The 26,873-nt window shown below is 38.0% G+C and overlaps 1 long non-coding RNA gene and 2 pseudogenes across 1 annotated transcript in view; 2 read left to right on the top strand and 1 right to left on the bottom strand.

Moving 5' to 3' along the window:
- The window catches only part of LOC113928515, a 28,420-nt gene extending 10,253 nt beyond the window's left edge, over nucleotides 1-18,167 (bottom strand). Inside the window, exons 1-4 of the long non-coding RNA XR_003521910.1 lie at nucleotides 17,644-18,167; nucleotides 17,421-17,531; nucleotides 14,803-14,868; nucleotides 13,886-13,997 (exon numbers count right to left, since the gene is read on the bottom strand). This is a non-coding gene — a long non-coding RNA (uncharacterized LOC113928515). The remainder of the gene's footprint in view (nucleotides 1-13,885; nucleotides 13,998-14,802; nucleotides 14,869-17,420; nucleotides 17,532-17,643) is intronic.
- LOC113928496 lies at nucleotides 292-1,061 on the top strand (annotated as a pseudogene).
- Nucleotides 18,168-26,196: 8,029 nt separating the features above from the next.
- LOC113928485 lies at nucleotides 26,197-26,873 on the top strand (annotated as a pseudogene).

Genomic DNA, 26,873 nt, shown 5'->3' with positions numbered 1-26,873 from the left:
CAAATGGCAAAGACAAAAACTAAGCCATAAGAACAGCCAGATGAAAAAGCATATTACCTTCAAAGGAGCTACAACAATGACAACTAAGTTCTGAACAGAAACCTTGGAAGCCAGAAGAAAATAGAATGCATCTTAAGTGCTGAAAGAAATTTTGACAACTTAGTAGTCTATACACAGTAAAAACATCCTTCAGATACAAAGGCATCAAAAAAAAAAAAAAAGAGCATTTGTTGTCAGCAGACCCATACTAAAAGAAATACTGAAGGGGTGCTCTTTTTCGTGGCGCCTCGGAGGCAGTAGGCTGCTTCAGGATGAAGCTGAACATCTCTTTCCCAGCTACTGGCTGCCAGAAACTCATTGAAGTGGACGATGAACGCAAACTTCGTACCTTTTATGAGAAGCGTATGGCCACAGAAGTTGCTGCTGATGCTCTGGGTGAAGAATGGAAGGGTTATGTGGTCCAAATCAGTGGTGGCAATGACAAACAAGGCTTCCCCATGAAGCAAGGTGTCTTGACCCATGGTCGTGTCTGCCTGCTGCTGAGTAAGGGGCATTCCTGCTATAGACCCAGGCGGACTGGAGAGAGAAAGCGCAAATCTGTTCGGGGTTGCATTGTGGATGCCAATCTCAGTGTTCTCAACTTGGTCATTGTAAGAAAGGGGGAGAAGGATATTCCTGGACTCACTGATACTACTGTGCCTCGTCACCTGGGGCCCAAAAGAGCCAGCAGAATCCGCAAACTTTTCAATCTCTCTAAAGAAGATGATGTCCACCAGTATGTTGTGAGAAAGGCCCTAAACAAAGAAGGGAAGAAACCTAGAACCAAAGCACCTAAGATTCAGCGTCTTGTTACTCCACGAGTCCTCCAGCACAAACGGCAGCGTATTGTTTTGAAGAAGCAGCGCCCTAAGAAAAATAAGTAAGAGGCTGCAGAATATGCTAAACTTTTGGCCAAGAGAATGAAGGAGGCCAAAGAAAAACGCCAGGAACAGATTGCCAAGAGACAGAGGCTGTCCTCTCTGAGATCTTCTACCTCTAAGTCTGAGTCCAGTCAAAAATGAGATTTTCTATGAGTGACAAATAAATACGATCAGATCAGACATCAAAAAAAAAAAAAAAAACAAAAGAAAGAAAGAAATACTGAAGGGGTTTTTAGACAAGAGGAACATGATCCCAGATGGAAAGACAGAAATTCAGGAAGGAATGAAGAGCAATAGAAAGGTATGTATGAGTATAAATATAAATGACTATTGACTACAAAGCAATAATATATATGAAGTTTAAGATGCATGATTAAAATGCATGAGGAGCAATAATTCTCATAGCCAAAGGGGATAAATGGAATTAATATGTTATTAAATCCTAGCATTATCTGAGAAGTGGTAATTTGTATTAGACTCTATTCATTAAAGATGCATGCTGTTATATCCAGTAAATATAATCCCAAATATATCCTTACATTACTTACATTAAATGTAAATGGACTAAATACTTCAACTGAAAGATAAAGTTTGTTCAACTAAATGAAAAAATAAAAATTCAACTGTACATTGCTAAATAAGCACATCTGAAATTACAGAGAAAGAGTGGAGAGATATATAAACACTATCATTAAACATAAAAAGGGACATTTCATAATGGTATTTAAAAGTTAATCTGCCAGATGTGGAGATGAAAAAACGATAAAACTAAACCATAATTTAGGGATGCTTATAATTATGATAAGACTCTTTTTAACAGCAAGAGCAATTAACAAAAAATCCAAGATAGGGATGCCTGGGTGGTTCAGTCAGTTAAGTGCTGACTCTTGGTTTCAGCTCAGGTCATGATCTCATGGGTTGTGAGATGGAGCCCCAAGTCTGGCTTGGCACTCAGTGGGGAGTCTGCTTGAAGCTTCTCTCCCTCTGCCCCTCCCTACTCGCTACTCACATGCTCTCTCTCGCTCGCTCGCTCGCTCTCATTCTCCTTCAAATGAATAAATCTTTAGGAAAAAAATCCAGGATCGTGGTGTGAGAGAGAACTAGGCGGGAACATAAACAAGAACAGGGCTATCTTTAAGCTGTGTTGTGGATTCACAGACTCTTATTTTTCTATTATTCTTTAAACTATATATATGTGATACATTACCTCTCTTTTGTGTGTATGATTTATTTGACAATAAAATAACTTTTTAAATAGTAAAAAAAAAAGTTACTCTAGAAAGATATGACAATTTTAAACTCAGTCTCTCAAAAAAGTAAAGCAAAAATTAACAGAACTAAATATAGAAAGAGATTAAGTCCACAATTATAGTAGGAGACTTCAATAAACTTTGAAAAATTACTCACTGAACAATCAGGCTAAATAATATATTTTTTATTAATATATAATATATTATTTGTTTCAGGGGGAGAGGTCTGTGATTCATCAGTCTTAACAATTCACAGCACTCACCATAGCAAATACCCAATGTCCATCACCCAGCCACCCCATCCCTCCAACCCCCCTCCACTACAGCAACCCTCAGTTTGTTTCCTGAGATTAAGAGTCTCTTATGGTTTATCTCCCTCTCTGGTTTTGTCTTGTTTCATTTTTCTCTCCCTTCCCCTATGATCCTCTGTTCTGTTTCTCAAATTCCATATATCAGTGAGATTATATAATTGTCTTTCTCTGACTGACTTATTTTGCTTAGCATAATGCCCTCTAGCTCCATTCACGTCTTTGCAAATGGCAAGATTTCATTTTTTGATGGCTGCATAATATTCCATTTTAAACATATATATATATATATATATATATATGTATATATATATAATATCTTCTTCTTTATCTATTCATCTGTTGATGGACATCTTGGCTATTTCCACAGTTTGGCTATTGTGGACATTGCTGCTATAAACATTGGGGTGCACGTGCCCCTTCGGATCACTACATTTGTATCTTTGGGGTAAATACCCAGTAGTGCAATTGCTGGGTCATAGCGTAGCTCTATTTTCAACTTTTTGAGGAACCTCCATACTGTTTTCCAGAGTGGCTGCACCAGCTTGCATTCCCACCAACAGTGTAGGAGGGTTCCCCTTTCTCCACATCCTCGCCAACATCTGTCATTTCCTGACTTGTTAATGGGCTAAATAATATATTGATAAACTTGATTTAATTGACAGATATAAAATTCTCCATCTAATAAGGAAACGTGAGACATTTACCAAAACTGACCATATTCTGGGCCATAAACTGAGTTCCTAAGTCCCCCAACATTTCAAAATATTGAAACCATTAATGTATTCTTGGAACCAGTGGAATTAAGCAAGAAATCAGTAACCAGATACAAACTAGAACATCCACCAAATATTTGGAAATTGGTCAAAGAAGAAGTCAGAATAGAAATTAGAAAATATTTTGAACTAAATGATAATGAAAACATGACATCAAAACTTGTGAACACAGGTTAAGCTGTGCTTAGTGGGAAAAAAATCAGCGACAATGGTTATTCAAGGAGGGATGATGGCTGAGAAGCAGCATAGCAGGGGCTGGTAATGTTCTATGTCTTGCTGGAAGAGGTGATTACATGAGTATTGACCCTTTGAGAAAAATTCACCATGCTCTACACTCACGATTTGGGCATGTTTCTGTATGCATGATTATACTGCAAGGAAAAATTTACTTTAAAAAAAATCAGAAATTATTCCTCACTCTTCTTTTTTCTCACACCTCACATCCAGATCATCAACATTTCCTGTCAGCTTCAATTCAAAATTTATCCAGAATCTGGTCATTTCTCACTACTGTCAGCTGCTAATCTTATATAAACCAACATCATCTCTTTCTTGATTCATTTCCCTTTCATATCTGGCCTTCCTTCTTCTACCCTTGCTCCCTATAGCTGATTGTCAACACAGTCATTAGGGTAAGCTGTTAAAGCTGAATCACATTACGTCACCACTCTCCCCAAAACTGTTCAGTTGGCGTCTCATTTTACTCACAATAAAAGCCAAATAATGGTCATGACTACATCTCTACATCATCTGGACTGCCATCCAGTCACCTACGTCATCTCCTACCCACCATGTCTTGACCACTCTACTCTAGTCTTACTGCCTCCTTGCTTTTTGCAAACATGACAGGCACATTCCTGCCCCGTGACATTTGTACTCATTCTTCCACGTGCCTGGATGTTTCTTCCACCTAGATTCACATGGCTCATTCCCTCCCTTCTTCAGATCTCTGCATAAATATCACCTTCATCCCTGACCATTATCATTGCAATTTCTTCCACAACTTCCAATCCCTTTTCAGTTCAATTCACCAGATATTTATCCAGTGCCAATGTGAGCCAGGTACTTAGGTGCTTAGGACAAATAAGTAAACAAAACAAAGATTCTTGCCTTCATGGGCCCTAGATTCTAAAAGGAAGAGATAAACAATAAGCACAGACACCTTAATTATACAGTGTGTTGGAGATGGATAAATGCTTTGGAAATAAAACAGGGGCAGGTCAAGGAGCATTTGTCAGACTGTTCAGAGGGCATGTGAAAGGAGTTTAAATTATATTATAAATAGGGTTTTGGAAGCAAGCTTTATTGAGAGGAATGACATCTGAACAAAACTTGGAAGGTAGAAAGGAATTAGTGACTTAGATATAGGGAGAAGAATGTTCATAACAGGGAGAACAAGTGCAAAAGCCAGAGGTGGGAGTGTGCCTGGTATGTTGGAGGGACAGTAAAAAGGCACAGCAGCTAGAGTGATGGATAGGGTGAGCAACTAACTGTCCAAGTTCGCCAGGGACTCAGGGTTTTCCTGGGATGTGTGACTTTCAGGGCATCCAGGGCAAACTGAGATGGTTGGTCAGTCACCCTAGTGAGAAAGAGTTGCAGGAGTTGAGATCAAAGAGATAATGGGGCTGAATCATGAAGATCCTTGAAGACCTGGTTTTTAAAATGAGGAAAGTAGGGAGCCATTGGAATGTTTTGAAGAAAGGAATGACATAATCTGAGTTAGATTTAAAAAAAAATCTCTTTCTATTGCTGTGTTGAAAATGGGGCATACAGAGACAAGGGCAGAAGAAGTGACACCATCCCAGATGCTACTGCAGTAATCCAGGTGAGAGTTGATGGTGGCTTGGACCAATGACTTCTTAGTAGAGATGGTAACAAGTGGTCAGATTCTGGAAGGGAGAACAAATAAGATTTCCTAACAGACTGGATGAGGACTATAACAGAAAGAGGAAGGATGACTTTCCAGGGGTTTGATCTAAACAGCTATAAGAATGGAGTTGCCATCAGCTGAAATGAGGAAGAATGAACATACAGCAAGTTTGACAAGAAGAAAAATCAGCCCTATGTTAGACATGTTATATCCCCTTTTCTGCTTCATTTTCCTCCATAGCTCTTACTAACACTGACATGCTATGTATTTTATTTATTTATTATTTATATTCACCCACTAGAATATAACCTCCAAGAAGGCAAACCCTCTGTTTGTTTTGTTCCCTGCTCTATCACCAGCTTCTAAAAGAAATTCATCCACTATGTAAGGATTTATGGAGTGTCTCCTAGATGACTGGTACTGTGCTAGGCTCCAGGAATACAGTAAAACATGACATGTTCTTAGGATTGCCAGGTAAAAGACAGGATGGCCAGTTACATTAGAATGGCATATAAATAATGAATAATTCTTAGTATATGTATGTCCCATATTCAAATACATATGCCCCATATGCAAATATTCAATTATGGGACATAATTATACTAAAAAAATATTCGTTGTTTATCTGAAAATCAAATTTAACTGGGCATCTTGTATTTTCACTTGCTAAACCTCAAAACCATCATGCTTTCTGCATGTAAGGAGCCTGAATGATAATGGGATATACAGAAAAATAAGCAGTCTGTCATATAATAACTCTAGGAATACAAGTTACCAGGGGAGCTTGCAGGAAGAGTATCCACACATAGACTGTGGGGGAGCATTGGAGGAGCTTCCTGAAAGAAATGATATCATAATATGGTAACTGAGAGTAGAGTTATCTAGTTGAAAAGGAGAAAAACATTCCAGGGTGATGGAACAGCATGGGCCAAACTTGGAGGGCAGAGAGACGGTGGGATAGTTGCATAGTTGACCTGGTGTCTCAGATGCACCCCAGAGAACACAATTGTGTAAGATGGGAATTAAAAGAGTTAGTATCACCAAATAGCACACTTGCCTGAGCAATTACTCTATCAGAGACCTGGGCAAAGGCCAGTCAGTAAACATGGGCACCTGTAGCCAGCAGCAAGAGCAGTGAGGGTGACCATCTTCCCGCCCACTAGGCAGTTGTGGAAGCAACAAGAGGGTTCTGAGAGTCACTGCCCACCAGCTGCATTTCACTGGGCTTGACTGTCATGACCAAAGACAAAATGGAGAACAATTCTCTTCCAGTCCATCCTTGAGATAGTGACTGTGTTCCCAGTTCCCCCACAGGTAGAAACAGACAGACAGAACAAAACCTACTTTTATACAAAACAGATAAACACTCCTGAAAAGTTGGGGGAGGGAAGAAATCCTGTAGGAAAGACTGGAATTTCTGTTAGCAAAATGGCTAGAAGTTGGTGCCCTTCGCAACCTCTTTTGAATCCACAGTCTGGTGACATTTGAATTCCACAAGAGTATGCATTCTCAGCAGGGGTGATCCAACTCCCAGAGAGGGGAAATTGGTTCTTGGATATTATATTGGTTTGTTTCCCTGCAGAAGGTTAGAGTACATCAACTGATCTATAGTCTATCTGTGGTCCTAAAATTACACCAGGTTTTGGTGGAGGAGAGAATGAGGAGAGTTTTTTTTAAATGTCTAAAAAGGCTACTTAAGGATAGCAAGAATGAAAAATAAATTTGATAAACACGGAACTAGAGCAAAGCTCTACTTAAAGGATGGAGACCAGGTGGGTGTGAAAGCTGTGTTCTTCTGGAAGAAGGGTAGGGGGCAGAGATAGAAAGGAGCAGGAAAGGAAAGCATTCTGGGTGGTACAAACAGCATATGCACAGACTTTCAGAAAAAGTAGAAGGTAAACAACATAAAATGCAGGAGCATGGTCGAGTAAGATAAGGTCCAGGAAGGCTTTATTGGATTTAGCAATTAGGAGGTCACTGATCATTTAACCTCTTTGTGCTTCAGTTTCAATACTTGTTAAATTAAATTGAAAAATAATCTCCAAGGCAACTACAGTTCTAAAGACTCTCTCAGTCGGGCTGGGTCTCTTTATACACAGAGACACACACAAAAACACATCCACACACTTATACACACTCCCAGCACACATGCTAATCTCTTTCCTTAATCTAACTTTATCTCTCTGCGGCTATATTTGCCTTTGGAGAATTCCAGTTCTCTTTTTGTTTAATGATAACAATACTTTTTAAAAATCAGTTATGAGAGTCTACCGTTCCCCGATAAGCGGAGCTGCTGGACAATAAACTGGTTAATATTAGTTCCTAAAAAACATTCCTAATGCCTTGTAAATACCTTTTATAATGCAATAAACTCTTCAGAATGTGACCAGATTTTTCTTTCACTTTAAAAAATGATCTTAAAGCCCAGATTCACTCAAATGGGGCAAAAAAAAAAAATCTATTTCCTCCTAAACTATCACAATTCATTAAATATTTTCTAAGTGTCTACTATGTGCCAAACAGTATAATATGTGGTTGGGAAATTAACAGCAAATAAAATAAACAGTCTGTAGCTTCCAGGAGCTCAGAAGGAGGAAAGTAGGGGAATAAATGAGAAGTTGGTAATGTTAACACCACATAGTCAACTGCTATCATCTGGCCACATGGGTATCACATCTGAGCCTTGGCCCTGCTCCTGAAAATAGAGCTCTGAGGAAGAAGTGAAGTATCAATTTACCAAAGACAAAGATGGTGGCATGGACAACAGCCACTCTAGAAAGGGGAGTTCTTAACCATTTGGGGGCCAAAGACCCCTTCTCAGAATCATGTATTTAAATGCCTAAAACAAGAATACAAATGCAACCAATCATATTGAAATATGGTTATCATCTTAAAAATTTGTGATATGTGTATTTCTTTACTAACACATTAAATAACCAGACCCAGCAGCTGTCCTAATAACAACTATAATTTTGAAGCAGTGATAAGCACAAATGGCATGTTGAGCTACTCGTAACCCCATAATATGTTATAAAAATATCTGTGATTTTTATTGACGACAAAGTCACAGATACTATTAATAATTCTGTGGCCTGTTGCCTACATTTATAATTGAACAGAATGTGAATTTTCAGTTAAAGCCTGATGAAAGTAAAGAATTATTTTACTATCTAAATCCACAGGCCCCCCTGAATTTCATCCAGAGAACCCTTGGTCTCTGCAGACCCCTGTTCTAGGACATTAAACTCAATCAGGATTTTCTCCTTCAATAACATAGCTCCATAGTCACTTCTAGAGCTGTAGTTCCCTCATTGGGATTTCCTAAAGATGTAGCTTGTCCATTATTTGGGGCACACTGCCATCCCATGGCTCCTCCTGAGGAGTTTAGCGTTAATAACATCCACAACAAAGCAGCCTTTTAGGGCATTAGACCAAACCTGCAAATTAATGCACTGGCTCATCACAATTCATTAATCAAACTCAGACTGGATTTAACAACAGATTATTAAAGATTCAAAATTATACCCACAGAAGAAAAAAAAAAAAAACAGGCAGCTCCCAGAGGGTCAAATATAATGTGAATGGTTTTGCATAAAACCATAAACCTGCTATTAAATTAAAAACAGGAAAAATTATGTCCACTGCTTATCTCCAGTCACTTTTTTTTTTAAAGGAATGTTATGCTAATTTATTTCTTTGCTGTTCCTGGTTACACAGTAAAAGACTAAAAGGTTACAATGCAGTGGTTCTTTTGATGTTTGGTTGAGCAACTTACACTAACATGTACTGACTGAGGTAAAGAAATTAATGAAATTACTCCCATAATTCATAACTAATGGAACGCTGTCACTGTTTTCAACCGACAGTTCACACAAATCCTCCGCAGACAGCGAGACACCTCATGGAGACCATAGGGCTCACTCCTTCTGCTCAACAAAGCAGAACTCGGCTGCCTTGTCCTACAATTTCACTGATCTCTCACCTCCGTGTGTTTGCTCTTGATGAGCAGGTCTGTATTCTCTGGGAACAAAAGCAGGAAGGGGAAACAATGATTGGAATTTTTCTTTCTCTTCAGAGAATTTAGGGAGACCGGCTGGGGATTCCCAAAGATGTATAAACATTCAGAATGCTGTAACTGGGCAGATCACAGAACTACAACCGGCTGTGCAATGAATTTTGTTAAAGGTTAATATTTTAGAGCAGCAATCATAGATAAAGAGCATAATCCTAATAAGAAGTATAAAAAAAACTAATTTAAAGAACTGTATGATTTTGTGACATCTTTGCTCTTTCCCCGTTAGGACTGAATCATTAGTTCTTTCTGTTTTTGCAGAAAGAGAAGCAAAAATTACTAGCACACATGCTGATTAAGGTAGGTAAGTGACATTTCTAGAAATACAAAATGTTTTATTCAATGTAGGTACCTGTTTGATATTATAGAGTGTTTTGGTCTTAGTACTGTCTAGTTTAAACTCTAAACTCCTAAAGGGAAGGGTCTATGTCTTTGTTATATACGTAAAAATAATTAATAACTTCTCTTTGAAGATAAACTCCTATCTATACACTGATCATATCAAGTTGGTATAAAATGACACAATGAGCAAGGCAAAATATGCCAGTGATCATATAATACAAGCATAATACAAATTATGTTTAGATATAGCAGAAAAAAGTCCAAAATAGTCAACATATTCAAAACACTTTATAAAAACCATCTTTTATTAAAAAATGACTTGGGTTTGGATTTTGCTCATATTATTGTACTTACATCATGTAGAGTAAATACATAGTCAGATTCTGTCATCCCGTTCTCTCAAACCCTGGCACACTTTCCTGCCCGCTTGGGATCACAGTCCATGTCAACACAGCATAGCAAACAGCTTCCATCAATTGCTCAGTGACTTCTTAAAATGAAATGTATTCACTCTACTCAGGCACAGTATCTGCCACATGGTACGTACTCTGTATTTACTGAAATGAAAAAATAAAACTCCCTCTCCTCTTTCCAAATGAAAACGTCCTGTTAGGATTGTCTTTCCAAAATCAATCTAACCACTGCTAATTCCCACAAAGTGTTATCATAGAGATTAACTGCAAATAAGTGGCTCATAAACATATCTTGGATTTTTGCAGTGAGCCTCCAATCTCCTGCAGATGCTTATTACCTTCTCATATGGAAAAATAGAAGTAACCAGAAAAGGAAGTTATATTTATTTGAAAACACAATTGTAAAACCCGTATCACAGAAACAAGGGCCATTATAAGCCACCAAGATTAACAAAAATGAGGCAGACTTTAACTTTTGAACAGGAACACTTTGGGCACAAGGGTACGACTGCGATCCCTTATCTCTCTAAGTAATAAGTGGGTAAATCCTGACAATAGTTACTGAGGATAAAGCCCTTGCTTTGAACCAGGCATCGGCCACGTGGGTGATGAGAAACAACAATACTACCATGTGGAAATTAACATCACTACCTTACTGAGCAGGAAATTCAGTGAGCTTCCACAGCTCACCTGAGCTCACGCTAGGAGCTGCAGAACCATTGTGAAAAGTCACATCTCCTAAGGCGGCTGGGTGGCGCAGTCTACTAAGCGTCAGACTCTTGGTTTGGGCTCACGTCATGATCTCAGGGTCCTGGGATTGAGCCCCGCGGCGGCTCCGTACTCAGTACAGAGTCTGCTTGGGATTCTCTCTCCCTCTCCCTCTGCCCCTTCTGCTCATGCTCTCACTCTTTCTCACTCTAAAATAAATATTTTAAAAAATAAAGTGAAAGCCATATCTCCTGCCTCCAGAGCCCTGTGACATGACTACTCTCTATTCTGCTGCTCTTCTCTCAGACCCTTTCCCATGTGTGCCCTCCATTAGAGCTACTTCCAACCTAAAAACAGTCACAGAAGGAAAGATCTGGGCTCCATACATACCTTTGTGCTAATAATACTTAGACAGCCCACATAATATTAAGTGGCAGAATAGCAAAGTGCTAAACAGTTAGGCTATGGCATCAGGTTGCCTAGATTAGCTTCCCAGTCCTCTGACTTCCTTACACGGACAATGTCCTCTTCTTTGCGCCTCACTTTTCTCATAAGTAAAATGGGAGTGGTAACAGTACTAACCTCAGGAAATTTTAGTGATAAGTAAATAGGTTAGTAAATGTGAAATGCGTGGTTTCTGACATAGAAAGTGCTGAACAGTGTTGGATGCTATTTCCGGCTCTTAGAGCTACAACGGATGGAGATTTGGTCAGTTATAGTTCAGGATCTTCATTGACCAGCTTCTAATCACCAGGTTTTGCTGAGCATCTAATACAGTGCAACCTCAACAACAAAATAGCCTGAAAGTAGTTTTAATCTAAGACCTTAGGTTGTAGATTCTTTGCCATCACAGACAATTTGGCACTTCCTCCCTAAGTCCCAGTGGTAAAACTCAGCACTCCACCCCCCACGGGAACACTTAATCCATCCTGAACACTGAGCGGCCTGGAGAAGTTGATCTGCGTCCACTATTCATTTTTATTTTTAAATTATTTCGTGTTTCCCTCAATCAATCATTTTATCTTTCTGGGCTTTAATTTTTCAACTCTTGAATACCGAGGGGTAGAGATGGGCAGTTGGTGGTACAAACAGGGCAAGAAGGAATCTTCACCAGAGATGTTATCTCTGAAACCACTAGAGCTTTCAAGTTAATATAGTCTTTTAAAGGGGAAGAAAGAGGGAGCTAAAACTGAACGGAGTGTGTACATTCCAACATACAAATGTAGAAATTCAGGCCCAAGATCACCCAGCCAATAATTACAATTTTGAGATTTGAACTCACAACCTACTGTCGTCAGGTGCCTACTATTTTCACTTCAGCCTGCCCTTCTGATGAAAGGAAGAATTGGAATATCCTCTTTCATTACTATTATTCCTTAGCTATAGCTAATTAAAACACATTATAGCTATGAGACTCTTATAGCTAATTGTATAATGATGATGATGATGATGATATATTGACAGCATAGAAATCTCTAAATCATGAGAACAGTGAAATATCACCTTCCATGCTGGCTCCAACATACCATAAAACTAGGAATCTAAATATTTTATAATTATTGTTAGAACTGATGCAGTGCTGAGTTAAAGATCATGAGTCACATAATGTTCACACCTATATAACCTGAATTAGTCCTTTGACAGAAGACATCCACTGAATGAATGTTCAATAAACACTTGTGTTCCCTGCCAAGGGGAAACTTTTTTTAAAAATTACTACAAGCTCAAGCCAATGACCTCTGTAGATCCTGGTGGCAGAGAGTCTAGATCCTTTCCTCTTGGTTGGAGAAAGCACAGGGAGTCGGGTAGTTTACAGGAGAGGATAATAAGAAGGAAGAATACACAGTAATCTAAGGTAAACTGAGTTCGGTGTAAATCCTTCTCTGAGGCACACATCCCTTCACCCCTTCATCCCCTGAAGTTATCCCCAGGTAAAAGTGTCTAAGTGACAGAGACTCTCACCACAAGTCAAAACTCCATCTGACCATGGGTGAACCAGGCTGCTGAGCCTTATCCTAACTATATTTTTATAAAATCATTCTCTTTGGATCAATAAAATGCAAATGCTAAAATTATCTTGTTAGCCATTAAAATAAAAGCAACCTTGAGAATAAGGTTGTCATTCTTAATTTTTTAATTCCTTTAACTGACTAACATTGATACGAATACTGTAAACACTGAGCCAACTAAAGAAAGATTCTACCCATACCCCCAATTACAGAACACTTAATTTATATATGATGCAGCTTACAACTATTTAGCAGTATGGTTGGGGTAAGTCTCTTTGGCCTACTTTTTAAATGATTAAATACTCTCCATCCAAGTAAATAGACATCTTCAGAGCTGCATTTCGCACGATAAAACATTCTTTAAACACATAGCCTTCACTTAAGATTTAAGAGGGAAAAAAAAATCTTAGTGACAGTACATTCATTATGTCTTTATTAAGACTGGACTTTTCTATACGGCTATGCGCAGCTGAAAATAAGGCTCAGTTTAATAACAAAGCAAGCTTTCCTAGTACTACAAAAATTATAAAATTTTAACGTTTAATGCATTCCCTAATTATAGAAAACTCTGCAAAGAATAACATCCTTGAAATTTACTATGCAAATGCTCTTAATTTATGACAAATTGCTCTTTAAAACACAAGTATTAAATCTCTATTAGATTGTTGAGGTAACGTACTAATATGCATCACTAAGATCTTAAATTTCTAAGTGGCAATGCTGTTTGTTAGATGCAAACAAGGATTACCTTAATTAAAATATACTATCCCCAGCCTTTCAGCAGATTTAGCTCAGTCTTTATATAGGACAGGTTCATTATCTACCTCAAGTTAATAAAAGTATGACCCACTGTGGTTATTTCCTTTAAAATTTAATTTTAATTACTATTTTGTTAATGGACATAAAGCACTACAGAATTGTGAAGATGATCCAAAAGCAATTTTGAAAATTTAATTAAAATACCTCTTGAAAGCTTCAAAAGGAATTTAACACTTACGTGGCTTAATAACTGATGGCCTTACAAATACAGCTTAGATACCAACTCTATAAAAAAAAATCACTGAATGAAACATGCTTTAGAACTCTAGCACTTCCTTAGTCTATATCTTGCACTAATGGTGCAGCTAAATAGGTATAAACATAAAACTTTTCCTTCAAAATTTTAACATTAGACAAAGGTTCTTAACAAAGAAATGAAATGGGTAATCATTACATACCGCCTTCACAATACATAAACCTTAAATGCATTCAGAGTTTTTGCATAAAACCATCGGGGCTAAATCCAGATAATTGCAGATGTGTTCAGTTTGTCTTCTGATCCTTCAGGACCTGAATATAAAATTAAAAGGCTGGTAAGATGTTGTATAAAATTCAGTACCAGAGTTTTATTAGGCAGCTTCCTCTCCAATCTAAATTTCAAAGGTTTACACATATATTATTGATCTTATCTGTGAAAATATTGGTTCAGTAAATAACCTTTAAACATAACACAATCCATAGATTTTATTGAGATTCACTACTCATGAAAAAGATAAGAATATGAGAAGCACGGTATAACAAAGAGCGTGCTCAGGGGAAGAAACACAGTCTTTGTGATATTCAAAATATATTTAGCAACTCTTATATTACAAACCTCCCAATGTTATGGTTCATAATGCAATGTGCATTTTTGTACCAGACCACTTGACTACTTCCAGTAAGTAAAATCCCTGCATTCATTAGCAATAATGAATTTTTCTTCTTATAGATCTATTTAATGAAAAAGGCATTTTTCCAGACACCACCCCATGCCCCTCCCTCCAAAAAACTGGTGTGACATTTCACTTAACATAAAGTCAGGATCTATTCTTTTAAACATGGGAATTCCAACTTCAGAAATCAAAGAAATTTTACTAAAAATGAAAAACATATGACTAAAATAATGACATAACAATTAAGTAGAGGTAACACTGATTTCTGTAAATCTATATTAACCTTGAAATGTGATTTAAATTCACACTCACAGAAATGGCCTAATTGAACTAACTAAAGAAATTTTATAAAAATAGGAGTCCATCTTTTGGTATTTTTTTTTTATTTACCACACAGGAAATTACCAATTTATGAGTGAGTTATTTTCTAAGAGTTTACTTACATGTCAGTTTTTTAAAACTTAAGATGAATATTACCCTAGAAGCAATAAATAAGGATCAGGTTCATCCTAAAAAAAAAAAAAAAAAAAAAAATCTATAAAAGCCTTAATTTAGCTTTATAGTATAGCTGAAAGACTTGCAATGAAATATAGCAGAAAGCAAAACTGTTTCAATACTAGTAATTAAAGCAAATGGAAAGTTAAATTGAATAAAAGTTTATTATTCTTAAATGCTCTGGGAATAATAGACTTAATTGGAAGAGAAAGCAAATGTAGATGAGACACTTGTGAGAATTCTGAAGGGGACTTCTGAGTCTTTTCAAGGTCTTTGGAGGTTGTTGTCACCAATTCTGTATCAGGTCTTAATTTCATGTGAAAACATAACATTTATTAATTATGCAGTGGAGGTGAGTTTAAAAAATGAGTGCTTTTTTCTCTTCTCCTTTCACGTATTCTCTAATATTCACTTAATTTTTATCAACAACGATAACAGTAATTTTTAACTGATAATTGCAATGGGAAAAGAGGGATGGTAGAGATTTTCCTGGAGACAACACACATTCACACACGCACATACACGCACGCTTGCCGGAAGAAAGGGAAAGGAGGCAGGAAGGAACAATGGAAAGGTATTGGAAAGAAGGGAGACAGGGTTAATAAGGAAGCCTGTAGATGAAAGAAAAGGGTAACTTGAGGTCTGTTGGTAGGAATGTTTTATTCATTTCGTTGCTTGGTTGTGTGAGTGTGTGTGCATAAAACAGAGAGAAAGAGATGGGGAGAAACTAGCTCGATTTCCTGACACCCATCCTTCCATTTAAGTTAGTGTTTTAATCTCAGCTGTTTCTTTTGAGAGTAAAATGTACCAAAGTGGTGGATGATTCATATGACCCCTAAATTCAAAATACAGTGGCTTATGTTTCTATACTAATAAGCATTGAAAAGAGACATAATCAAGAAGCCTTGGAGGGCGCCTGGGTGGCTCAGTTGGTTAAGCGACTGCCTTCGGCTCAGGTCATGATCCTGGAGTCCCGGGATTGAGTCCCGCATCGGGCTCCCTGCTTGGTGGGGAGTCTGCTTCTCCCTCTGACCCTCTTCCCTCTCATGCTCTCTATCTCTCATTCTCTCTCTCTCTCAAATAAATAAATAAAATCTTTTATAAAAAAAAAAGAAGAAGCCTTGGAATAATTCAGTTTTTGCATAAAACCACAGTGGTTTAGCTATATTATTACAAAATATTTTGTTTGTATTTTGGTCCTCCAGGACCTATGGAAATTACCAAGCTTGATAATGTACTACATAAAATTCGGTATTGGAGCTATATTAGGCAAAGACCAAAAAAAAACAAAAAAAACAACCCCCCCCAAAAAAAACAAAAAAAAAAACAACTTAGAGCTTTTAATATACTCATGTGCATCAGGACTCTCTAAGAATATGTAGTGCTTCCCACACCAGTCTAAACTTTTCTCAAGGGGTATCTGTCAGCGTTTGCATTCTGTGAAGCACACTCCGGGGGAAGCAGAGTTAGAGTCAGTAATAAGACAAAGATTCCCACTGACATCCCTGTTGTCCAAGAGTGTTCTGGAGGATCTAGCCAGTGCAGTGAAATGAGGTAAAGAAATGTGGCATACATCAGAAAGGGAGAGATAGCATTATCATTCCTTGTAAATGATATTAGAAAATCTGAGAGAATCAATTAACATCTATTAAAACTAACAGAGTTTAGAGGAATAACAAAATATGAAAGAAATAATTTTCACTTATACTAACAATCAGTTGGAAAATATAATAGGAACAAATACTCCACTCATAATAGGAATTTAAAACAGAGAAAGAGAGATCACCCAAAAGAAAAATGGGCAAAGAATATTAACAAGCAATTAAGAGAAATATGCAAATAGTCAATTAACATATGAACAGATGTTCAAATGCAATAATAATCAAAAAAATATAAATTAAAACAAGATACCATTTTCCCCTTATGAGAACTGAAATGATTAAAAACGTGTGCAATATCCTATGTTGACATGAAATGTGGAAGGAAAAGATACCCTTCTGCAAGTGGTATTACTCAGAGTCCAGACAGGAAATTAAGAACACACCCAAATTGGGTAATTTGAAGAGCATTTAATAAAAGGGTTATCCATAAGGGTGTCAAGCTGGGTGGAGGGAACCCACAAGGAAGAGGGCAATCTCCAGGGCTAGAAGCAGAAAAACAAAGTGGAGCAGAGAGAACTGTAACCTTAGGTCTGGGAAGGCAGCCAGCCCTCCGTAATACCACAGGAAGAGCCAAGGAGAAGCGGAACCTCTTAATTCTCCTTCCTTTTCATCTCCTGCCGGTGCCCCCCATCCTGGACAAACCAGCCCAACCAGAAGCCTGAAGGTAAGGGACCTATACTCCCAGCTCAGCCTCTCAGAGCACAAAACAGGGTAGAAAGGGTAGTTGCACCCCTCGGGGGTGCAACATAAGATATCTAGCATGTAAGTGTTAGGGCAAGTATAAATTAGTAAAGCCAAATTGAATGATAATTAGGCAACATATACCATAAATTTAAATATTTACATATAGCATAATATTTGTTTAGTCATTAAAAAAAGAAGAAACGGTGAGAAAAATGTCAAACCATTAGCAGAGGTTGTCTCCAAGGAAGGTTGGGAAGGAAGCTCAAGATTGTAGGGTCAGCCAGATCTGGGTTTGCATCCTGACTCTAGCTGCTCAATCAGTATTTTTTTGACTGCAAAAAAAGAAGACAGGAAATCAAATTGAGTTGAGGAATACAGTTTTGATCAAGGTTCATATCACCAAACCATGGAGAAGCTGGGGGATAGGTCTGCCTTCAGAAATACCTGGATCCAGAGACTCAAACCTCATCAGTTTCTTCTCTCTCTTCCCTCCATCCACTCTTGCTCTCCTCCCAGAGGCTACCAGCTCTGCTTCCTCTGGTTGGCTTCATTCTCTCAGGCTAGCTGTTACTGTAAGTTCAATCCATGGCCAAACACAATGATAAAAATACTTTCTTCAAGCTACAAGGACAGAGAGAAAAGAGTTTCCCTGGTGCTTCAGTTGAAATTCTTCCAGAAAATGCCACAGCCTGGACAAGCCTGGATCACATGGCCAACCATGACAGAAACGTACAGTAAGCCACAGGACCAAAGGCATGATGATCGGCCCTTTCTGGTACAAATGCCTGACTCTGTGGCCAAAGGACACGAGAATTTTGATTAGCCTCCACTCTACCACAACCACATGTTTGGGATAGAAGAAACACAATCTCCCCCAAAGAAAAATTTTCTTCTGGACAATAAAAAGGCAAATAAATATTATATAAATGATAACTTTGGACAAATTACTTAATACCTCTGACTCCCAGTTTCCTCATATATGAAATAAAAGAGGTGATGGTGCCTATATTGGAGGATTACTGTGGAATTAACCCTATGTGTTGATCTTATTCTCTTACTATTCTATCTCTGTATTTTCCGTATTACTCTATTTTTTATTTTTTTTAAGATTTTATTTATTTATTTGACAGAGAGATAGCACAAGTAGGCAGAGTGGCAGGCAGAGGGAGAGGAAGAAGCAGGCTCCCTGCTGAGCAGGGAGCCAGATGTGGGGCTCGATCCCACGACCCCAGGATCATGACCTGAGCCGAAGGCAGCCGCTTAACCAACTGAGCCACCCAGGCACCCCTATTTTTTTTTTTTAAATAGGCTCCAGGCCTCGCATGGAGCTCTACCTGCGGCTTGAACTCACAACCCTGAGATTAAGACCTGAGCTGAGGCGCACCTGGGTGGCTCAGTCTGTTAAGCGTCCAATTCTTGGTTTCAGCTCAGGTCATGATCTCATGATCTCAGGGACATGAGATCAAGACGAGGTTCGGCTCTGCATTCAGTGGGGAATCTGCTGGAGATTCTTTCTGCCCCTCCCCCCCAACCACGTATGCACTCTCTCTCACTCTCTAATAAATAAATAAATCGTAAAAAAAAAAAAAGAAAAAAGACTGGAGCTGAGATCAAGAGCCGGATGCTTAACTGACTGAGCCACCCAGGCACCACATATTACTTTATTTTTTTAAAGAACATGTGTTACTTTTAATCTGATAAGAAACCTGTTTCCATTTTGATAAAAAAAGGAGAGGCCAGCAACACTAATTTAGGAAGAGATGTCAGGTTAAGTTAATTACTAATTACTTAACAATTTGTTACTTTTATAGTGACTATTTACAAAAAAATTACAACTAACAATTACTTCTCTGTATATTTTGCATACCTTATCAAATTTAATGCTCACAAAGACTTCATGAAGTTGCTGCAGTCCCCATTTTACTGACAAAACTGAAACACAGAGAAGTAAACTAATTTACCCAAGGAGAAAAAGCCAGTAGCTAAGAGAGCCACTGTGTAAACTCAGGTCTGTCTAAAAAAGAGGTCGGCACACTATAACCTGCAGGCCAAATCCCACCTGCCCCCCATTGTCCTATGGCCCGCGAGCTGAGAATGGTTTTTCCACTTTTTAACTGTGGAAACAAAGGAAAGGAATACTGAATGACACATAAAAAATTATGTGCAATTCAAATCTCAGTGTCCATCAGTAATGTTTTATTGGAGCACAGTCCTACCCACTTATTTACATCTTCTCTGTAGGCTTTCGCGCTACATTGCCAGAGTAGAGTTGAGAGAGAGAGAGAGAGAGATCATGTGGCCCGAGAACCCTAACTACTTACTATCTGGTTCTTTACAGAAAAAGTTTTGCCGACTCTGGTCTAAATCCCGAACACATTATCTGTCAAGGATCTTTCACTACCTATCCGAATACTGCCTAAAAATTATTGGATGCTGCCACTAGGAGGTGTCTGGTGGCCTAAGCAAGAGTATTTCTGTGCAAGAAAATAGAAGAGCACACACAAGTTCATCTTGGGGGAATGAAGAGCAATAAAGGAGCTAAAAAATGTCTGTAGCCATACCACCCTGACTGACCTGACCTTAGAAGCTGGGTAGGGTTGGACCTGGGTAGTACTGGAATGGGAGGAGAGGAAAAGAATGCACCAGTTAATGACATCTGCTCAGGACAGGGTAGGGGAAGGGAACGGGTATTGGTTCTCAGTGGCACATGGAGTGACCATTCACTTACATAAAATGTTGAGTTCCTGAACACAAGATCACACATCATTCACAACACCTAGTAGGGGCAGAAAACTTTTTTTGTTATAAAAAGTTTAGAAGTAAATCCTGCATGACATTCTAAGTTTATAAAAGTAATCTAAAGAGAGGCGCCTGGGTGGCTCAGTCAGTTAAGCGTCTGCCTTCGGCTCAAGTCACGATCCCAGGGTCCTGGGATAGAGCCCCGCATCCGGCCGCCTGCTCGGCAGGGAGCCTGCTTCTCCCTCATCCTCTGCCTGCCCCTCCCCCTGCTGTGCCCTCTTTCTCTCTCTGTCAAATAAATAAATAAAATCTTAAAAAAAAAAAGTAATTTGAGAAAGAAAAAAAAGGAGGTGGGTGAGAAGTAAAGAATGATCTATTAAAATTCTTATAACAGAAACTAAAAAACTTTGAATCTTTGTAAATATCAGAAGATAATCTGCTTTTCACTATACATAACAAATATGGACTGCCAGATTCACAGCAACCCTAGGGAGTTTCCTTGTGTATTCCCTGCTTCATTATACCAGTACTATATTTATACCGAGAAAATAGTTATCTACTATTTTCTCAAAAATCTCTTAAGACTGTACAATCACGTGTGTTCAGAAAAGAATTTCTCATAACCTTTATACTTAAGCGATGTTTCTAATATAATCAAAATATCAACATTAAAAATAATTTCAATCAGAGAGATAGAACAGTAAATCCATACTTGTTTTATTTCATCATCGACTTACTGTGTAGCTTAGATATATATGAATGTTACCTAGGCTCTAAGTTTTTATTTATAAATCTAAGCAAATACAGAATGTTTTAAGAATTGGACTTAGACATTGTGTGAATTCCCTTATGGTTTCTAACAATAGATGTCAAGTAAGTACAGGGGATTCTCATCAAGGTATCCCTACACCCTCTTTCTCAAAGTTAAAAACATGAGTTCGCCTAAGAGAACTAAGGAGACACTGGGCCACAGAAGAACGAGTAGTAGACAAGGCAGAGTGTGAGTGCTAACCACAACTTAATCTCTTAGCTTCTGCTTTCTCTACTTTTTTTTTTAGATTTTATTTATTTATTTGACAGAGAGAGCGAGCCCAAACGGGGAGCAGCAGAGGGAAAGAGAGAAGCAGGCTACCTGCTCAGCGGGATGCAGGCTAGATCCCAGGACTCTGGGTTCATGACCTGACCTGAAGGCAGAGGCTTAACCAACTGAGCCACCCAGGTGCCCCTGCTTTATCTACTTCTGAGCAGTTGTGTGTATTTGATATATTGAAGCCCTTTATGCACTGCTCAGTGCTATAAGATGTGAGTTTGTGTTACTGTCCTCAATAATTGCCCTTAGGATCTCAAAGGCAACTGATTTAGAAACACAATGCATTGCAAAGACAGAGCCAGACCATCTTTAAGCAAGTTTCTGATGTCTGCTTAGGGTTAAGTAATCATGGCATATATTTCACATGCAGCATTACAAGTAGGAATTAAATAGGAAAAGGTTGATGGGTTGCAGGAAATAGAGAACATCTCGTTCTAACTAACTCATGGTTTCTTTGTCTCACTGGGTTGATAAAACTACGGTGAAGTCTTGATTGGAGATTGCATATTACCTGGCAGGTAGGTTAACCTTTCTACATTACAGGATTTGGGTTCAAAAGCTGATGACAAAACCACCATGTGTCTAAAAACTGATCTTTTCAATTCTACTGTGTAAGCAGGTTGAAACTGCTGGGCCTGTTAATTAACCCCTGAATCCCATCAAGATAATTGAAGCATAAACTTGATAAGATTTATATGGCAGACAAAGTAAAGAATTCCGGAGCAGGAGGCTCTCCACCCTGCGCCCTCTTCCTAGCTCAGTCTGACAAAAAGCAGATTCCACCGCCTTTGCCCAGATCTAGGCGCAAATCTTCCCCTGGGAACCAAATAAAAATGTAATGCCTCAGACCATACTGTCAAACAAGTATTTTAGAGACATCTGGTCTTACAGAATTTTCTTGTTCTCCTTGTATGTATTTTTTGTGTAGAGAAAGGATAAGCAGATTCCATTGTGCTCTCTTCTCGTTTGGTTAAATGTTGTAGTATTAGGCCACTGATAAGATATCAGCTACTTTTATTTAGAAATTATTTTAGTTATAGACAATGATCTGTTTGGCTTTGTTCAAAATCAGCTCCAGGATGATCCTTCTTACATTTCCATTAACTATGAAATTAAAGAGAGGAGGCAATTTTTAAAAAGAGAAATATTGCTTTTAGCCTGAAACCCTAAGTGTTGAGTTTCTGCCTGCAGTGGGTTTTTTCAATTAAATTATAAACCATGGGTAATAGAGATTTATAATGGGAGTGCTGATACAATCTTAACTATAGGGAAACCATCCGACACGCTCTATGCTGTATATGGATGGATTATTTGCATTAAATTATCTTTAGGGAATGCAAACAAAACAAAGAAAAATGTAAAGCTTGTCGCATTATTAGCATAAAATCAAAGTCCTTGAATGCATAATTGTTCCATACCCAAAGCATTAACGGATTTTATTCTCAGAGTTCAAAGACCTCCTAATTAATATGCAAAATGGCCTCATTTTGTAAGCAAGTTTGTTGTTTTTTGGGTTTTTTGTTGTTTTTTTTTTTTCCTTCTCAGCAAAGAGACAGTTCTTTGCTGGAGGAAAATACTATTAAGTGTAGAAAACACTAATATTGATACAAAAGCCCACACATCCATATAGCCAAAAACAGTAACAACTAGATGCTATTAGAATATTTATTTTTCCTCAGCCTATGTATAACTATAAATTATATGTTTAATCAAATAATACCTAGCTTTGGAAGATTAAGTGTACAAAATATAAAAAGAATGCAGTCTTTCTCTAGAAAGGATCATCTATTTGTATTTTTTTTAACTATTAAAAAGAAAGAAAATCCAATAGAAAGAGAAATTTTGGACCTAATAATATAAATTTAAATTATGTGACTCCAAATCCAATTTTACAAAGCAGTCCTCTCCAATTTACATGCCCTCAGTCACCAGGATTGTAAAAAGAAAAAAGAATTATTAAATTACACAATTTTTTTTTTAAATGTACCAACAAATGGATGATTTTCCAGAATTCTGACTTTTCAGAATGCTATCAGAATACTATAATCCTTGGAAGTGATTTACTGGGTTATTTTCTTTAATAAATTTCTTTCCAGTATGGACAGTACAGAACCACCGATTTTTATTCTGAGTACTTATGTATTTTTAAATAATTTATGCTCCTTAGAGTGTTTGACATATGTTGTAAATCAAACTATAAACCACCACAACATTGTCATGTTTTAGAAAATGTAGTAAGTTCTCTTAACCAAGAAATAATGTTCCAATGAAAGAGATATGAGGTCTTAAAATACAGTGCAGTCTCTAATGTGTCTTACTCATTTGAGCAATGGCACATCAATCTACAGGACTCAACCTCCAGCTGTCACACCAGGCTCACTGCCTGATTAGAAATAATCCTCCCCTAATAGGCAGTATTCATGAGGCCAATGTTGATTAAGAATCTGCTATGTGCCAGGGAGTGTGCTGGGCTCGCCATCATTACCTTTATCCCATTTGGGTTTCATATTTTTATTTTGCATTTATATTTACACACATTTATATTTACCAACTGTAACCTACTACTGCTAGTTTTGAGATGATCCCATTTAGCAGTGCATTATACCCTTAGTCAGAATGTTCAAGATGTAAATTCATGCCATGCATTTTAGATAAAAAGTTATTCTTTCCAAAAGTCTTCTAGGGTTACTGAAGAAAGAAGGATAAACAATTTATTAATGTCTTTTTCAAGTTCTTAACACATAATCAATACTCAGCAAATGAGAATGAATGGTTAGATGACAATATTAAACCATAAACCACTTTACTCAATATTTAAAAAAGAAATGTGTAGAATGGAAATTTAAAATTCATATTTTAAAATGGAGGAAACACAGATTATATATTTAAAACTTTACTTTGAATGTGAAAATGCTTCCACTTATTAAAATGCCTTGTCAATAGAAGATTCTGCTTTTGTCTCATTAAATAAGTATGCACAGGTTAAAAATGACATTTATCATACACTTTAAAAAGGAAAAAATCATGTTCCGAAAAGACTTGATTATTTAAAACTTGTTCAACCAGTACCACAACATAATAGCTGAGTTTAAAATTGTCTTCATACTTTTACCCAGGAAAAAATAGCAGCCTCTTTGCTAACTCTGTAGACCCAAAGGTTGAAATCAACATTGTTAATGACAGGGAAGAAAACTCTTTGATTATTTTTTGTATTTTTAAATGGAGTGTAACAAAGCTTTTCATTTATAAAGCACTTTACAGTATACTGAGTGTTTTCATACAAGCCACCTTCTTTTAAGGGACTTAGGATGCTTCCGTGAGAAATTACTACCCACAGATCACTACCCATGACAGTTCTATTGGATTTCTAGCTAGTTAAACCACATCTATAATATAGAATTCAATTCCAGGTGCCACGTTTTAAGAGGGACTTTGACCAATTAGGATGTAATGAAAGGCAAATGTCCAGATGAATAGGAGAAGCTATAATTTTTGATAAATTATTCAAGCAACTTGGGAAGCAAAGAATAAGAAAAGGTATAATATCTGCTTTCAAATATTTGAAGGGCTGTCATGGAGAGAATGGTATACTAATTCTGTGTTGTTCCAGACGCCAGAACTAGGATAAAAAGCTGGAAGTTAAAGAAGGCAGATTCTGACTCAGTGCAAAAAGGAACTTTTTATACACTTGTGCTGTCCAGTAACAGTAACAGCTGCCTCATAACGGTAATACCAGGCTCTGGAGGTTTTCAAGCAGACATCGGCTATCTGTCAGAGTTACAGCTTTTAAAAATTCCTGCACTGGATAGAGAGTTGAGCAAAAACTCCACGTTTCTGTCTAAGTCTCAGATTCTACTTTTCTAGAGAAGGTGAAATATGCAAATGCAATGTAAAAGATTTTTATTGTATGCTCATTTCTCTAACAGCAAGATGTTTTTAAGTTTCTTTTTAAATAAATATAAGACTCTGTGATACTCAGAGTGCTTATTCCCAACTAAAAAGAGTCATTTCGCTGTTTAAAACACCCAATATGTATGAAGCAAGTTTCAGGCATTGGGTCATGTACATTCTATTCATACATAAATAATTGCAATCATAAGAAAACAACTTTTATTTGTGAAGAAATCCAATGATCTCACAATGTATACATGAGTATATATTTAGGGATAATTTTACAACTCAAGAATAAAGAGTCTCTCTCTTCTCTAAAGCACCAGAACAGAATGGAGCAGATATTTCCCTGGAGACTGTAGCTATTGGACAATAACTGTTTGCTTGGCTCCTTGAGGTCTCCTTGTATTATATATAGGACTAAGGAGCTAATATAATTCTCTTCCAAATGAAGATGTATAGGCCTATGTCTTAGTCCTGGTTTTGCTACCAGACATATGAATGCTCTTAGGTAAGTTACTTACTTCAGTACCCTGCTTTAAAAAAAAAAAAAAAAAAAGGAATTGGATTAAACTATCTTTTTAACTCTTCCTAGAACTTCCTAGTTCTAAGGTCTATGACTTCTATATACATGATACCCCAGTCAAGCAGTCAAACACTGTCAACCTTCAGGAGGAAACTATGAGCCTAAAAAGAATTTGTGAAGCCTGCAATTGTATGAGTGGAAATAACAAAAAGAAAAAAAAAGAGTTGAAGTTTAAGAAGACACATTGTGGGGCGCCTGGGTGGCTCAGTTGGTTAAGCGACTGCCTTTGGCTCAGGTCATGATCCTGGAGTCCTGGGATCGAGTCCCACATGGGGCTCCCTGCTCAGCGGGGAGTCTGCTTCTCCCTCTGACCCTCTTCCCTCTTGTGCTCTCTGGCTCTCATTCTCTCTCTCTCAAATAAATAAATAAAATCTTTAAAAAAAAAAAAGAAGACACATTGTGATTGGCTGTCACTCTCATTGGATGATGATGGCTCTAAAACCTAAGCCCTGATACCCTAAAGTCATAAAATTTGGAGGAAGTGGTAAGAAAGGGAGAAAAGAGACAGCAAAGGGGAAAAAGGGAAAAAAGAGAGAAGAGAGGAAAGAAATCAATAAGCAGCCAATCTCTGCGATGGTAGAGATTAAGGGAAGCATCAGAAATGGTGAGTAGGAAAAAGAGACAGGGGAAATGGAGCAGAAGGAGCAGAAAGAAAAAGGAGGCTTTTCCGGTTACTGCGGCGCGAAGAACCATGAGCAGCAAAGTCTCCCGCGACACCCTGTATGAGGCGGTGCGGGAAGTCCTGCACGAGAACCAGCGCAAGGGCCAGAAGTTTTTGGAGACGGTGGAGCTGCAGATCAGTCTGAAGAACTATGACCCTCAGAAGGACAAAAGCTTCTCGGGCACCGTCAGGCTTAAGTCCACTCCCCGCCCCAAGTTCTCTGTATGTGTTTTGGGGGATCAGCAGCACTGTGATGAGGCCAAGGCAGTGGATATTCCCCACATGGATATTGAGGCGCTGAAGAAACTCAACAAGAATAAGAAATTAGTCAAGAAGTTGGCCAAGAAGTATGATGCCTTTTTGGCTTCAGAATCTCTGATCAAGCAGATCCCACGAATCCTGGGCCCAGGCCTGAATAAAGAAGGCAAGTTCCCTTCCTTGCTGACCCACAATGAAAGCATGGTGGCCAAAGTAGATGAAGTGAAGTCCACCATCAAATTCCCAGATGAAGAAGGTGCTGTGTCTGGCAGTGGCTGTTGGCCATGTGAAGATGACAGATGACGACCTTGTGTACAACATCCACTTAGCGGTCAATTTCCTGGTGTCCTTGCTCAAGAAGAATTGGCAGAATGTCCGGGCTTTATACATCAAGAGCACCATGGGCAAGCCCCAGCGCCTGTACTAAGGCACAGTTCAATAAATCCTAG

Source organism: Zalophus californianus, chromosome 4, assembly GCF_009762305.2.
Source record: "Zalophus californianus isolate mZalCal1 chromosome 4, mZalCal1.pri.v2, whole genome shotgun sequence".
NCBI classification, from domain to species: Eukaryota; Metazoa; Chordata; class Mammalia; order Carnivora; family Otariidae; genus Zalophus; species Zalophus californianus.
Note: the sequence above shows the minus strand (reverse complement) of the source record. Positions and strands in the feature narration are given on the sequence as shown.